Source organism: Triplophysa rosa, linkage group LG17, assembly GCF_024868665.1.
Source record: "Triplophysa rosa linkage group LG17, Trosa_1v2, whole genome shotgun sequence".
NCBI classification, from domain to species: domain Eukaryota; kingdom Metazoa; phylum Chordata; class Actinopteri; order Cypriniformes; family Nemacheilidae; genus Triplophysa; species Triplophysa rosa.
In genome coordinates this window covers 1,265,135-1,278,329 of record NC_079906.1, presented here as the reverse complement: position 1 = coordinate 1,278,329, position 13,195 = coordinate 1,265,135, and the positions used below count along the sequence as shown (strand labels likewise).

At 48.1% G+C, this 13,195-nt stretch overlaps 1 non-coding gene across 1 annotated transcript; it reads left to right on the top strand.

The window, feature by feature from the left end:
* The first annotated feature begins 527 nt into the window (after positions 1-527).
* Positions 528-599, top strand: trnae-cuc (transfer RNA glutamic acid (anticodon CUC)). Its single transcript has one exon. It is a non-coding gene; the product is annotated as a tRNA-Glu (tRNA).
* Positions 600-13,195: the final 12,596 nt, after the last annotated feature.

Below are 13,195 nucleotides of genomic sequence, written 5' to 3'. Positions count from 1 at the left end.
GCAGCCCCCCCGGTCAGGCAGATAGTGCAAAAACAGTATGCAAACGGTGGCGAGGAACCCAAAACTCTAATCGAGAAAAAAAACCTCAGGAGAACCCAGGCCCAACCAGGGGATTCCAGTTCCCCTCTGGCAAAAGCTACTGCCTCTGCACAAGCTCCAGAGAACTTGCACAACAAGGCTAAATAAAATAAATAAACTTAATAATAAAATAAATTGTAGTTTAAGATTATCATTAATAATCTAAATAAGAATTACGTTTTTACTTTTTTTTGGTCAGTACGTCTACCTCGGGTTGTTTTGCCATGTGCAGTGTAAATGCAGATATCGGATGTGTGTCACTTCTAAAAGAAGATGTAAGTGGGTCGGATATAGTAACAAAAACGGAATTGAGCATCAAGAACTGCAGTGTAAATGCGGCCTTTCTTGCCACAACTGTTCATACACCTTCCGAAAGACTGCCTTGATTAAGGCTACACATCAAGCCAAGCACCCCCGGCGCATGTTGAGGGCCTGTCACAGACATGTACTCCCTGGTAGTCTAGTGGCTAGGATTCGGTGCTCTCACCGCCGCGGCCCGGGTTCGATTCCCAGTCAGGGAATGTGTTTTTGGACGCCCTATGGCGCTTTTTCATGGGCTTTAAACAAACAGGTGCTGTGCAGTGTGTAAACCTCACTCCCCGACCATTTGACGTGCCCTTCCCCTGGGAAAGCAGGTCCTTCATCAGGGGAATTGGCCAGGGGGGAGCTGTCGTCAAGAGCATTAGCTCCGAGAACCAAGTCCGGTTGGGCCAGTATGGCGCAACTAGTACACTTGATGCTCCTCTTCCGTGACCTTGCACAGGGTCTGTGCAATGAGGCTCACTGGGGGAAAGATGTACTTCTGCTTGTCCCACGGCCAGCTGTGCGCTAGAGCCTCCGTGCCGAGGCAGGGAGTACCTTAGCGGCAATGGGTGGTGTCCAGGGAGGCGAAGGGGTCTACCTGAGCCCGCCCTGACTGTCCCCAATGAGCTGGCTACGCGGGGGTGGAGTCGCCACTCTCCGCGAGGCGTCAACTGACGAGAGAGCACATCGGCTGTCTGGTTCAGGTCAACTGGGATATGTGTGGCCCTGCGGACTCCACAGGAGGAGGAGTCGGGCGAGTCGTGTTAGCTGCCATAAGCGAACGCCACCCTGGCGGTTAAAAACGCTACGGCAGTTGTGCAGTCCGACAGGACCAGCACGTGCTTGTTCTGCACGAGAGGTTGTAACCCCTTCAGTGTGGGTAGCACATCCAACAACTCAGGTCACCTGGTGTCTCGATGTCTCGAAGAGGACCAGGGCTGCTGGGAAGCAGACGGTGCACGGGATCTCGGCGGCCAGAGGGCGGTCGAGTCGCGGCTGGGCAGGACATACGTGATATCCTGCGTCTGCTCCCTAACTGTCGAACTCGACAGTATCACCAAACAGCCCCCCCCCCTTGCGAGATGGGTGCATTGAGAAAGCGGACTTTCTCGGAGTTACTCACCTGTGCAAGGTTCAGCCAGAGGTGTCTCTCCTGGACCACAAGTGTGGACATCGCCCGACCCAGGGCCCGCGCGATCACCTTGTTCGCCCGAGAGCGAGGTCGGTGAAGCCACGGAGTTCCTGCATAAGCGCTGGGTCGGTCTTACCCTCGTGGAGCTCTCTCCGCGCATTGGCCTGCAGGAAGGCCATAGCATGGAGAGAGGGGACAGCTTGGTCCACAGCAGAGTAAGCTCTCGACACCTCAGATGCCGAAAAGCCTAGGTGCTTTGGACGGGAGTTTAGGTCGAGCCCCGGGGGGACATCGACGTATCCTCTATCCTCTCTGCCCCACCATCGAGGGAAGAAAGGGTGATGGAACTAGTTGACGTGTACGCGCCGAAGGGGGCGTTCCAGGTCATACTAGGTTCCTTATGCACTTCCAGGGGAACACGGCACTGAGGGCGAGTGCGGCTTGGAGCCGCTCTCAAGCCCGATGTACCGTGTATCCAGCCGCGAGCGTTGGGAGAGGCAGTGCGGTGCACCGCAACCCAAAGCCGGCGGCCCGGGAAAGCATGGCTGACATTTCGACATCCGCTTCTTCCTGATCTCGACCCCCCGAGGGAGGGAGCTTCAAGGAATCGTCGGAGTCTGATGCCAGTAAGTCACCCTCTGATGCTGCAACAGACACCTCATCATCACGTACCGTGTCCAAAACGTGATTGAGGAATAAGACGGCGGACCATCTTATGGGGAACGGTCAGACGAGCAAGGCGAGGTGCGAACGGTCCGCGAGCCAGTGGCTGACGGATTAGCGCTCACAGTAATCCTCATATCACCCTCGCTGCTCGCCGTAGCGGGCGGCAGGGCCGTAGTCCTGCCGTCACGAAACGGGAAGCAGACAAGGTGGTGGCTGAGTCCCGTGGGAACACAGCCACCCGTGACGCAACGTCTGAATCGTCAGCCGCCCGCAGTGCGGGCAGGACGTATCCACAACACCTGCCCCAGCGTACTGGAAGCAGACATCGTGTCCGTCCCCCTCCTCGATGAGTGTGTTGCACCCAAGAGAACAGCGGGACATGCCACGCTGGAGAAATTAGCTCTTTTAGAGAAAAAAACTCGAACACTTCTGGAACCGCCGAGACGCCCAGGGGAAGTCGCTGCAGGAAGGGACAGTCCGCTGCACCACGTCGTAGAGCCGGCAGTCTTGTAGCGAAGTCTGTTGATCACGAGCGAAGGCTCCGAAGAACAAAAGGTGAATGAATGAGGCACGCCGTCTCCCTTTTATACCCGGTTATCCGGGGGCGGAGTCCGGCATGCAAATTTCATTCGCCAATTTTCATTGGCCTTTTCTAAGAAGTCGGAAGTGATTGGTTCTCAAGGACGAACCCCATCTGTCGGTTCGACACAACGTCGAGAGACCGACAGAAAGGGAACCGCATTCTCCATGAGCACAGGACACTATGAATATCTGGTTATGCCCTTCGGCCTGGCAAACAGTCCCTCTGTATTTCAGTCCTTCATCAACGACGTCTTCTGAGATCTGGTCAACTGCTTCCTCATAGTGTACATCGACGACATACTAGTCTACTCCCACACTTATGAAGAACACATTCAACATGTAAAAACAGTACTGAAACAACTCATAGACCATCAGTTATACGCTAAGGCTATGAAATACGAGTTTCACCAAACATCTATGTCATTTCTCGGATACGTCATCAGTCAGGAGGGGGTAGCTATGGATGAGAGGAAGGTAAAAGCAGTTCTCGACTGGTCTCAACCCACTACTCTGAAGGAGTTACAAAGGTTTCTGGGGTTCGCTAACTTCTCCCGCTAATTCATCAGAAACTTCAGCTCTGTGGCTGCACCTCTAACATCCATGACCAAAAGAAACTTGTCTCATCTCATACGGTCACCCTCGCAATACAAGCATTCCTAGAACTCGAATCACGTTTCACCTCACCACCCAACTTACACCATCCTGATCCAGAACTCTCCTTCACCATGGAGGTTGATGCTTCTAATATGGTGCCATTCTTTCCCAATGACATGGCTCTCCAACCAAACTCTTTCCTTGTGTATACTACTCACGCAAATGCAGTCCTGCCAAACGCAATTATGATGTCGGAAACAGAGGCCATGAAGGCAGCTATGGAGGTGTGGCACCATTGGTTAGAGGGAGCTAAACACCCTTTTGTAATATTGACTGATCACAAAATCTAGAATACTTATGTTCTGCCAAGAAATTTTTCTTTACAAAATTTGAGTTTACTGTAACTTATCGCCCAGGTTCTAAGAATACCAAAGCCGATGCCCTGTCACGTCAACACGATTATCTCACACCAACTACACCCAAGGAGAACCTTCTTTCGGAATCCTTAATTGTAGCTTCAGTCAAATGGGACATTATGATCGAACTAACACAAATTAACTCCCAAGAACCCATTCCCCCCGAATGCCCTCCCGACAAGACGTTTGTGCCGCTGGATCTCTACAATAGAGTCATACACAAAATTCACTCATCTCTCAGCTTCGGCTATCCCGGCATCACTGCCACCCTTCAATTACTCCAGAAAAGCTTCAGGTGACCAACCATGTACTACCTGCAATACAAACAAGTCCTCCAAACAGTTACCAGCCGGTTTACTGCAACCATTACTCACTTCTCATCGACCCTGGTCCCACATCGCCATTGATTTCATCACTGACCTCCAATGGCTACACAAAACTATACTCACTGTCATAGATTGCTTCTCCAAAGCATGTTGCCTCATCCCCCCAGGGAGGTACTCTTGTCACGAATGAGTCTCCTGCAGATCCCTCCATTCGCCACCAGAGGGAACCTTCCTCTGAATTCTAATTCCCTTTCTGACAACAATTCCCACATACCTGGCACTGAAAACCTGTGCACCTGAACTCTATTAGGAGAGCTATTTAAAGCTCACATTGACTCTCACGCCTTGCAAAATCTTGTTTGGCCATGGTTAGCATTTCTGAGTGTTTATTCCTGTTTTGCCTTCCTGTGTATGATCCTTAGACTGTTTATTGTTTCTGTGAATCTCTGCTGCCTGCCCTGTGGCCTGTATCACGAAGCGAGGTGAACAAACACTGAGTTGCAGAGTAAGTTTTGAGTTGACAAAACCAGACAAACCCAACCTGGTTCAGATCAGGTTCAGCTGTAGCACAATGCTTGGTATAAATTTTCTCTGTCAACTCCAGTTTGATCCAGAGTTTGTGAGGCACGTGCACCTGAAAGTGTGACATGTGCGACAAACAGCCAATCACACGGAACATGGAAAGCATCATCAGTTTGACAGACTTCTCACAAGTATCAGCGCAATTCACTTTTCGGTTGAAGATAACGAGATCATTATGAAAAAATGTGATGAATTGAAACACATTTACAAGGCTGAAATAAACACTGCTGCAGTGAAAGTTTGAGAAGGCAGCTACTGACTATATCAATGCAGAATTAACTGAATTTAAATTATTTATATAGGTTTACAATAAGATCAAAATACAATATGTATACTTCATTACTTTAAAATGCTTTATATATTTAAGTTAGTTTTTATACAAATATAGTTATATTAATTTAAATGCTATGTTTAATATTAATTAATAAATATTAATTATCAACAAACATCAGAATTATACGAACCTGTTTTAAATTATAATCAATACATGTAAATATACAATACAAATAAACACTTAGCAGCAAAAAACATCTTATCAAAACATTTTTTTTATTTCGAGTGAGAGATACTAGGGGGGTGGCTTCACTGCGATCTCTAGCCCAGAATAAAACCTGCTCCGGAGCAGGTTAGCCGTGTAGCCTAAGTTACCATTGCGACGAAACCCGCTCAAAACCAATTCACCTTCTTGAGCCCGAAAACTTGGAGTATGCTCAAACTAAACACCAACTTACCTGGGTAAAAACCCAAACCGGCTTCGTGATATAGGCCACTGGACTATTCTCCCTGTTTATTGGAATATATCAGTTTTTGCTGCCTGCCTCGACTTACGCCTGCCCTTGAATGTATGATTGTTTGCTGCCTGCCTGGAGACTGGTCAGGCTACCTATCCTGTGCTTATCCTTGAGCCACTCTTTGGTTGTCTTGGCGATATGTTTTGGGTCTTTGTCATGTTGAAGGCCCATCCACGACCCATCTTCAGTGATCTGGTTGAGGGGAAGACGTTCTCATTCAAGATTTTATGGTTCAGTGCCCTGTCCCTCAGCCCCTCAATGCGGTGAAGTCATCCTGTTCCCATAGCAGAGAGAAAGCCCCAAAGCATAATATTTCTAATACTGTGCTTGTCTATAGGGATGGTGTTCTTGGGGTTATAGTCAGCATTTATCTCCCTCGAAAAATGAAAAGTCAATTTTGGCCCTATCTGACCATAGCACTTTCTCCAAAGCCATTTCTAAATAATTTTGATGCTCATTGGCAAACTTCATACGGTTCTTCTTGAGCGGGGAGACCTTCCGGGTGCTGCAGGATTTTAATCTACTGTGGCATAGTGTGTTACCAATGGTTTGCTTGGTAACTGTGGTCCCAACTGCCTTGAACTCACTAACAAGCTTCTTTTGTGTAGTTCTGGGCAGAAACTTGTCTCCTTCTCACCAAGCTTCTGTCTGTAGCCCATTCCAGCTTTGTGCAGGTATACAATCTTTGTCTCTGACATCCTTTGACAGTTATTTGGTCTTGACCATGGTGGTGATGAGGTTGAAATAGAAGATACAGATTCAGCTGGCAGGCATCTTTTACATACATAAAAAGGCATTAGAAGTACTTTCTTGAAGTGACAGGACTAATCTGTGTTCCATATAGTCACATAAACAATCTGTAGGAGCCAGAATTCTTGCTGGTTGGTAGGGGATCAAATACTTATTTTACTCACTGAAATGCAAATCAATTTATAACCTTAATATAATGTTTTATTTTTCAGATTTTTTGGTTGATATTATGTCAACATTTGTTAAAATAAACCTACAATAAAAATTATAGACCCCCTCATTTCTTTCCAAGCAGGTGAGAAGATGAAGAGACCGGCATAAACAAAACACCCCCCAACAAGCAGATCTATCTCCAAGACATGTTGCTGCTCCGAAGAGCTGTGCCTTGGCTACCACGCTGACCGGCTTAACAATAGTGGCCTATGATTATGTGTGCCTTGGCGACCATGCCGACCGGCTTGACTCTAATAGACATCCCCTATGTGTAATGTTATTTAACAATGGATACATGGCATTTCGATAGATAAGACCCCAGCACCCACCTGAGCAAATTATCATAATTTAAATCATTGGATAACTATCATTGATAAATTTATTCTCAAGCTATTATGAGCGATAAAGCGCATGCCACCGACGCTGCATGCAGCTGAATCAACTACACACTCATCACAGCGGATGAAAACATCGACCTTAGTACCAACGAACGTGAACATGAGATTACACAGCTGAATATGCGAACCCCCATTCAAGTGCATATAAACGAGAATGCTTATTCATTTAACCAGATCGCATGTCCGTTACTATCGGCATGTCCCCAGAGCAATATCATAATCTAGACTGCGTGTTGCTTCAGCTGTATAAACACAGATGCGTAAATGCTACTGCTAATTTGCTTAATATTTCGCTCCAGCATTTGAATGCCAGACTGCTAACATGAAACTTAGTTTAAACTTGTTATATGGTTGCTCTTTTTTCTGAATTAATTGCCAGACCACACAATATGCACATATGTAGTTAAAAGAGCATTCACTTATCTTGGATTCTGACACGCGCTGCACTGCTACGTCAAGCACTTGCCAGATTTAAATGTTGTGCAGCAAGCTCATTGGCTGCTGATACAGAAAGAACCAATCAGCTGCATCATGTGGTAAAGGTTATGACAGATTGAATTAGACCTATCAGACTGCGCCATCTAGAGTTTCATGACGGAACTTTGTATAAACTATTCCACAACAGTTTGTCAAAACCAAGCAAAAAGATGCGGTTGCCATTCATGCTATAGAAAAGAGGTCTCCAACCCTGCTTCTGGGGAGCTACCTTTCTGAAGATTTCAGCTCTCCAGGAGCATGGCTGGAGATCCCTGCTATAGAGTATACATACCATTGACTTTGATAGACCACAAATGTACTGTAACATTACAGCTACTTAAACATTTGAGTTGCGTACAATAATAACAGTACAGGAAAGAACGACAACACAAACGACGCTTAAGCTAATAGTTTAGATAAATACGCAAAGAGAAAAAACACCCTCTAAATCCACTATAATCTAAATATAAACTGATATTTTTTCAATAATTGTGTATCAGAACCAGAATCAGAAAGAGCTTTATTGCCAAGTATGTTTGCACATACAAGGAATTTGTTTTGGTGACAGGAGTATCCAGTACACAGAAACAGCAACAACGGTACACAGAGACCATAACACAATAGAATACAGTACAAAGATGATTTAAATAAGGGCCTATGGGTATAAAAAATTAATAAATACAATACAATAAACATAAGATAAGGATATAGAGAGTAAAGCTATGTGTGTATGTAAATATATAGTGGATTTCAGAAGGAACCCTCCATCACTTCCTCCCCTCACCATCCTGGACAGCACTGTGGATACTGTGGAGTCATTCAGGTTCCTGGGCTCCACCATCTCTCAGGACCTGAAGTGGGAGTCCCACATAGACTCCATTGTAAAGAAGGCCCAGCAGAGGTTATACTTCCTCCGTCAATTGAGGAAGTTCAACCTACCACAGGAGCTACTGACCCAGTTCTACTCAGTGGTCATCGAATCTGTTCTGTGCACTTCAATTACTGTTTGGTATGGCTCGGCCACCAAATCAGACCTACGAAGACTACAACGGACAGTTCGTAGTGCTGAGAAAATTATTGGTGCTCCTCTGCCCACACTTCAGGACCTGTACAATTCCAGAGTGAAAAACAGGGCAAGAAAAATCATCATTGACTCCACACACCCAGCACACAAACTCTTTGATCTGCTGCCCTCTGGCCGGCGCTTTAGAGCACTGAACACCAGGACTTCCAGACACAGAAGCAGCTTCTTCCCCCAGGCAATCTCCCTCCTAAACAGATAACTGCTCCTTAAGAGCAATATTCCACTTCCACTACTCCTATAGTGTGCACTATAGTGCCTTATTATATCTACATCTTATGTATACATGTATATAACACTACCTCCACTTACTAAATTATCCATTTGCACAAGTGTACATACAATCTGTTAATATGTTTATTCTACTATATACTACCCTGTACAATGTCTCTTATATGTTATTATCCCCCATTTTCTGTAAAATAGTCTTTATTTTATATATGCACAATTTAGAATGTTTTAGACTGTAAATCGTATTATATTGTATTGTCATTGTGTTGAATGTCTGTACTAGAAGCTTCCAACACCAAAGAAAATTCCTTGTGTGTGCAAGCACACTTGGCAATAAAGCTCTTCTGATTCTGATTCTGATATGTACAAGTAAAAAATAAGAATAGACTATTGTAGTACAAGGTATGCTATATACAGCAGAATGAAATATAATTTACAGAAAAAGTTGTATAAAAATAGATAGTGTATTATCTGGAGGATATAATTAATATTGCGCTTAATTATTAGTGCACAGAGTTATTAATTGCATGGTGGACAAAAAAAAAACATTTAACTGTTCAAGAGGTAGATGGCAGATGAGGGAAGAAGCTGTTTTTGTGTCTGGTTGGTTTGGTGCTCAGTGCTCTGTAGTGCCGACCAGACGGCAGCATTGTGAAGAGATGATGGCTTGGATGTGGAGCCCTTTTCCTCACTCTGGATGTATACAGTTCTTGGAGGGTGGGCAGGGGTGCACCAATGATCTTCTCAGCAATCCAAACCGTCCTCCGTAGTCTTCTGATGTCTGACTTTGTGGCTGAGCCAAACCAGACAGCGATGGATGTGCAGAGAACAGACTCTATGACTGCTGAGTAAAACTGTTTTAACAGAGTTTGTGGTAGGTTGAACTTCGTCAGCTATGTAAGAAGTATAACCTCTGCTGGGCTTTTTTAGCAGTGGAGCCAATGTGATTGTCCCACTTCAGGTCCTGAGAGATGGTGGTGCCCAGGAACCTGAATGACTCCACTGCTGCCACAGTGCTGTTCATGATGGTGAGAGGAGTGAGTGCAGGGGATTTTCTCCTCAAGTCCACAATCGTCTCCACTGTTTTAAGCGTGTTCAGCTCCAAGTTGTTATGACTGCACCAGACAGCCAGCTGCTCAACCTCCTGTCTGTATGCAGACTAATCACCATCCTGGATGAGGCCAATGAGTGTGGTGTTGTCTGCGAACTTCAGAAGTCTGACAGAAGGGTCCTGGGCAGTGCAGTCATTGGTGTACAGGGAGAAGAGCAGTGGGGAGAGAACGAACCCCTGGGGGGCGCCAGTGCTGATTGTGCGGGTGCTGGATGTGAGTTTCACCATTCTCACTAACTGATGCCTGTCTGTCAGAAAGCTGGTGATCCACTGACAGATAGAGCCAGGAACAGATAGCTGGGTTAACTTTGTCTGGAGCAGTGATGGAGCTGAAGTCCACAAACATGATCCTCATATAGGTCCCTGGTCTATCCAGATTTCCCTTTCTGTCGGTCTCTCGACGTTGTGTCGAGCCGACAGATGGGGTTCGTCCCTGAGAACCAATCGCTTCCGACTTCTTAGAAAAGGCCAAGGAAATTGGCAAATGAAATTTGCATGCCGGACTCTACCCCCGGATACGGCGTGCCTCATTCATTCACCTTTTGTTCTTCGTAGCCTTCGCTCATGATCAACAGACTTCGCTATAAGATAGCAACTACAAGACTGCCGGTTCTACGACGTGGTGCAGTGGACTGTCCCTTCCTGCGGCGACTTCCCCTGGGCATCTCGGCGGTTCCAGAAGTGTTCGAGTTTTTTGTCTAAAAGAACAAATTTCTCCAGCGTGGCATGTCCCGCTGTTCTCGTGGGTGCAACACACTCATCGAGGAGGGGGACGGACATGAGGTCTTCTTCCAGTATGCTGGGGCAGCCCTTGTGGATACATCGTACCCGAAGTGCGGGCGGTTGACGATTCAGACATTGCGTCACGGGTGGCTGTGTTCCCACGGGACTCAGCCACCACCTCGTCTGCTTCCCATTCCGTGACAGCAGTGGCTATGGCCCTGCCATCCGCTGCGGCGAGCAGCGAGGGTGATATGAGGATTACTGTGAGCGCTAATCCGTCAGCCACTGGCTCGCGGACCGTTCGCACCTCGTCTCGCTCGTCTGACCGTTCCCCATGAGACAGTCCCACGGCAAGGTCAGGGAAGAGAAGCATCAAGTGTACTAGTTGCGCCATACTGGCCCAACCGGACTTGGTTCTCGGAGCTAATGCTCTTGACGACAGCTCCCCCCTGGCCGATTCCCCTGACGAAGGACCTGCTTTCCCAGGGGAAGGGCACGTTATGGCATCACAGGCCAGACCTCTGGAACCTCCATGTCTGGCCCCTGGATGGAACGAGGAGATCCTGAGTGGCCTAACCCCTGCGGCGGTTAAGACCATCACTCAGGCTAGGGCCCTGGCCACTAGGTGACGATACGCCTAGTGGTGCCTCTTCTCATTCTGGTGCTCTTCTTGAAGAGAAGACCCGTGGAGTTGCTTGATCAAGTGGGTGCGGTCCTTCCAGAGATTCGAGAATAATCTCTCCCCTTTCACACTGAACGTGTATGTAGCCGCTGTTGCCGCTCATCACGACCCAGTTGCTGGTAGTCTCTAGGACAGCACAACCTGATCATTTGGTTCCTAAGGGGCGCGGGAAGGCTACCACCTCACCTACGCTCCGTACCCTCTTACGACCTTGATGCAGTCCTGGAGCCCCTCGGAGATGCCGCTCTTTCTCACTTCACGATGAAGACGGCTCTCGGGAGGACACTCAAGAGGGTAGCGGACCTACAGGCATTCTCCGTGTCCACAGATTGCCTAGAACTCGGGCCCGATTATTCTCACGCTATCCTGAGACCCCGGCCTGGCTACGTGCCCAAAGTTCCCACCACTCCCCCGAGACACCAGGTGGTGAACTTACAGGCGCTCCCCACCGGGGAGGAAGACCCAAACCCATCTGTGTTGTGTCCAGTACGCGCATTGCGCCTCTGCTTGGACCGCAAGCAGAGCCGCAGTAGCTCTGAGCAGCTCTTTGTCTGTTTTGGAGATCAGCTGGGAGGGCTGTCTGAAACAGAGATTGGCGCATTGGATCATGGACGCCGTCACTATGGCGTACCTGTCCTAGTTCACCTACGCCCACTGGGTGAGAGCTCTCTCCACACGGAGTACAGCCTCCTCGTGGGCACTGGCTCGAGGCGCCTCACTGGCAGACATCTGCAGAGCTGCGGGTTGGGCTACACCCATCACCTTCGCGAGGTCCTACAGCCTTCGCGTAAAACCGGCCGGCGAGTCTTGCGGGCATCAGGCAAGACCGGCGACCGGTAGGGTGTACGCCTATGACAGTATCTCACCCTAGGGGGTCAGCGTACTACTAGCCTCCCTTCTTCCCCCACTGGGTGAAGAACAGGCACTCCATCCATCACTAGCAAGCACCTCCTGCGGGCGGGCTGGGCAGAGCAGCCCTGCCCCTTAGGCCAGGTATCACCTGAGTTATTCGCAACATAGCTCTAACCGGACCTAGTGCTACCAGACGTTGCAACCCCCCAGCAGGGCGTTTCCGTCTGATGTATCCTCATGCTGGTTCCCACCTTGGTAACCCATGACCTCTTTAGGTGGACCTCCACCTCGCGGTTAACTCCTTCAGTCCGTACTTTCTTCCCATGAGTTCTCCCCCATCAGTGAGACCATGTTGGTATCTCCACTAGTCTCCTCCCTGTGGTAGGAAGTGGTCTCTGTAGCGCATCCCCCGCTTGAGGGAGTAGTGCTTACCCAGTGGCCTTACGGTTCCGGGCGGCTTCTCGCTGTTAGAGAAACAAGGCCGCCGCCTGTGAGGCCGAAGGTTTTCAATTTTCATTGGCCTTTTCTAAGAAGTCGGAAGTGATTGGTTCTCAAGGACGAACCCCATCTGTCGGTTCGACACAACATCTCGTTCCCTCCATCAGGGAACCGAGGTTACAAACGTAACCGAGACGTTTTCCTTTCATCACCTTCTCTGATGCGGATGAGGTTATTAACATTCCGCAGATCTAGTTTAGAGAAGTACCTGGAATTGCGGAGCTGTTCGAGGGCAGGGGAAACCAGAGGTAAAGGACAGAGGAACTTGACTGTAATATCATTGAGACCATGGTAATCAATGCAGGGACGTAGTCCGCCGTTCTTCTTTTTAACGAAGAAGAAGCCCGCTGATGCTGGTGATGTGGATGGTCGAATAAACCCTTTAGAAAGTTCCTCTTTGATGTATTTTTCCATGGCTTCTGATTCTGTTTGGGATAAGGGGAAGATTCGACCCTTGGGGGGGGTTGAGCCGGGTATCAATCTTACTGGTATCGGTGGGGTACATTGCTGGTTGTTGGGTCAGTCAGGCTGGTTACAATGAGCATTGTAATAAGAAGCCTTTGCATTTGGAGGGGTTACCGCCAAATTTCTCACGGAGAGCCAGTCGTGGGTTGGTAGACAGTTGTGCGGGTGACAAAGCCTGTTCAACTGCTTGTGCTTGAGAGGGAGCTGGGTTAGCGGTCGCAATCCACAGGCTCTGAAGTGTCCT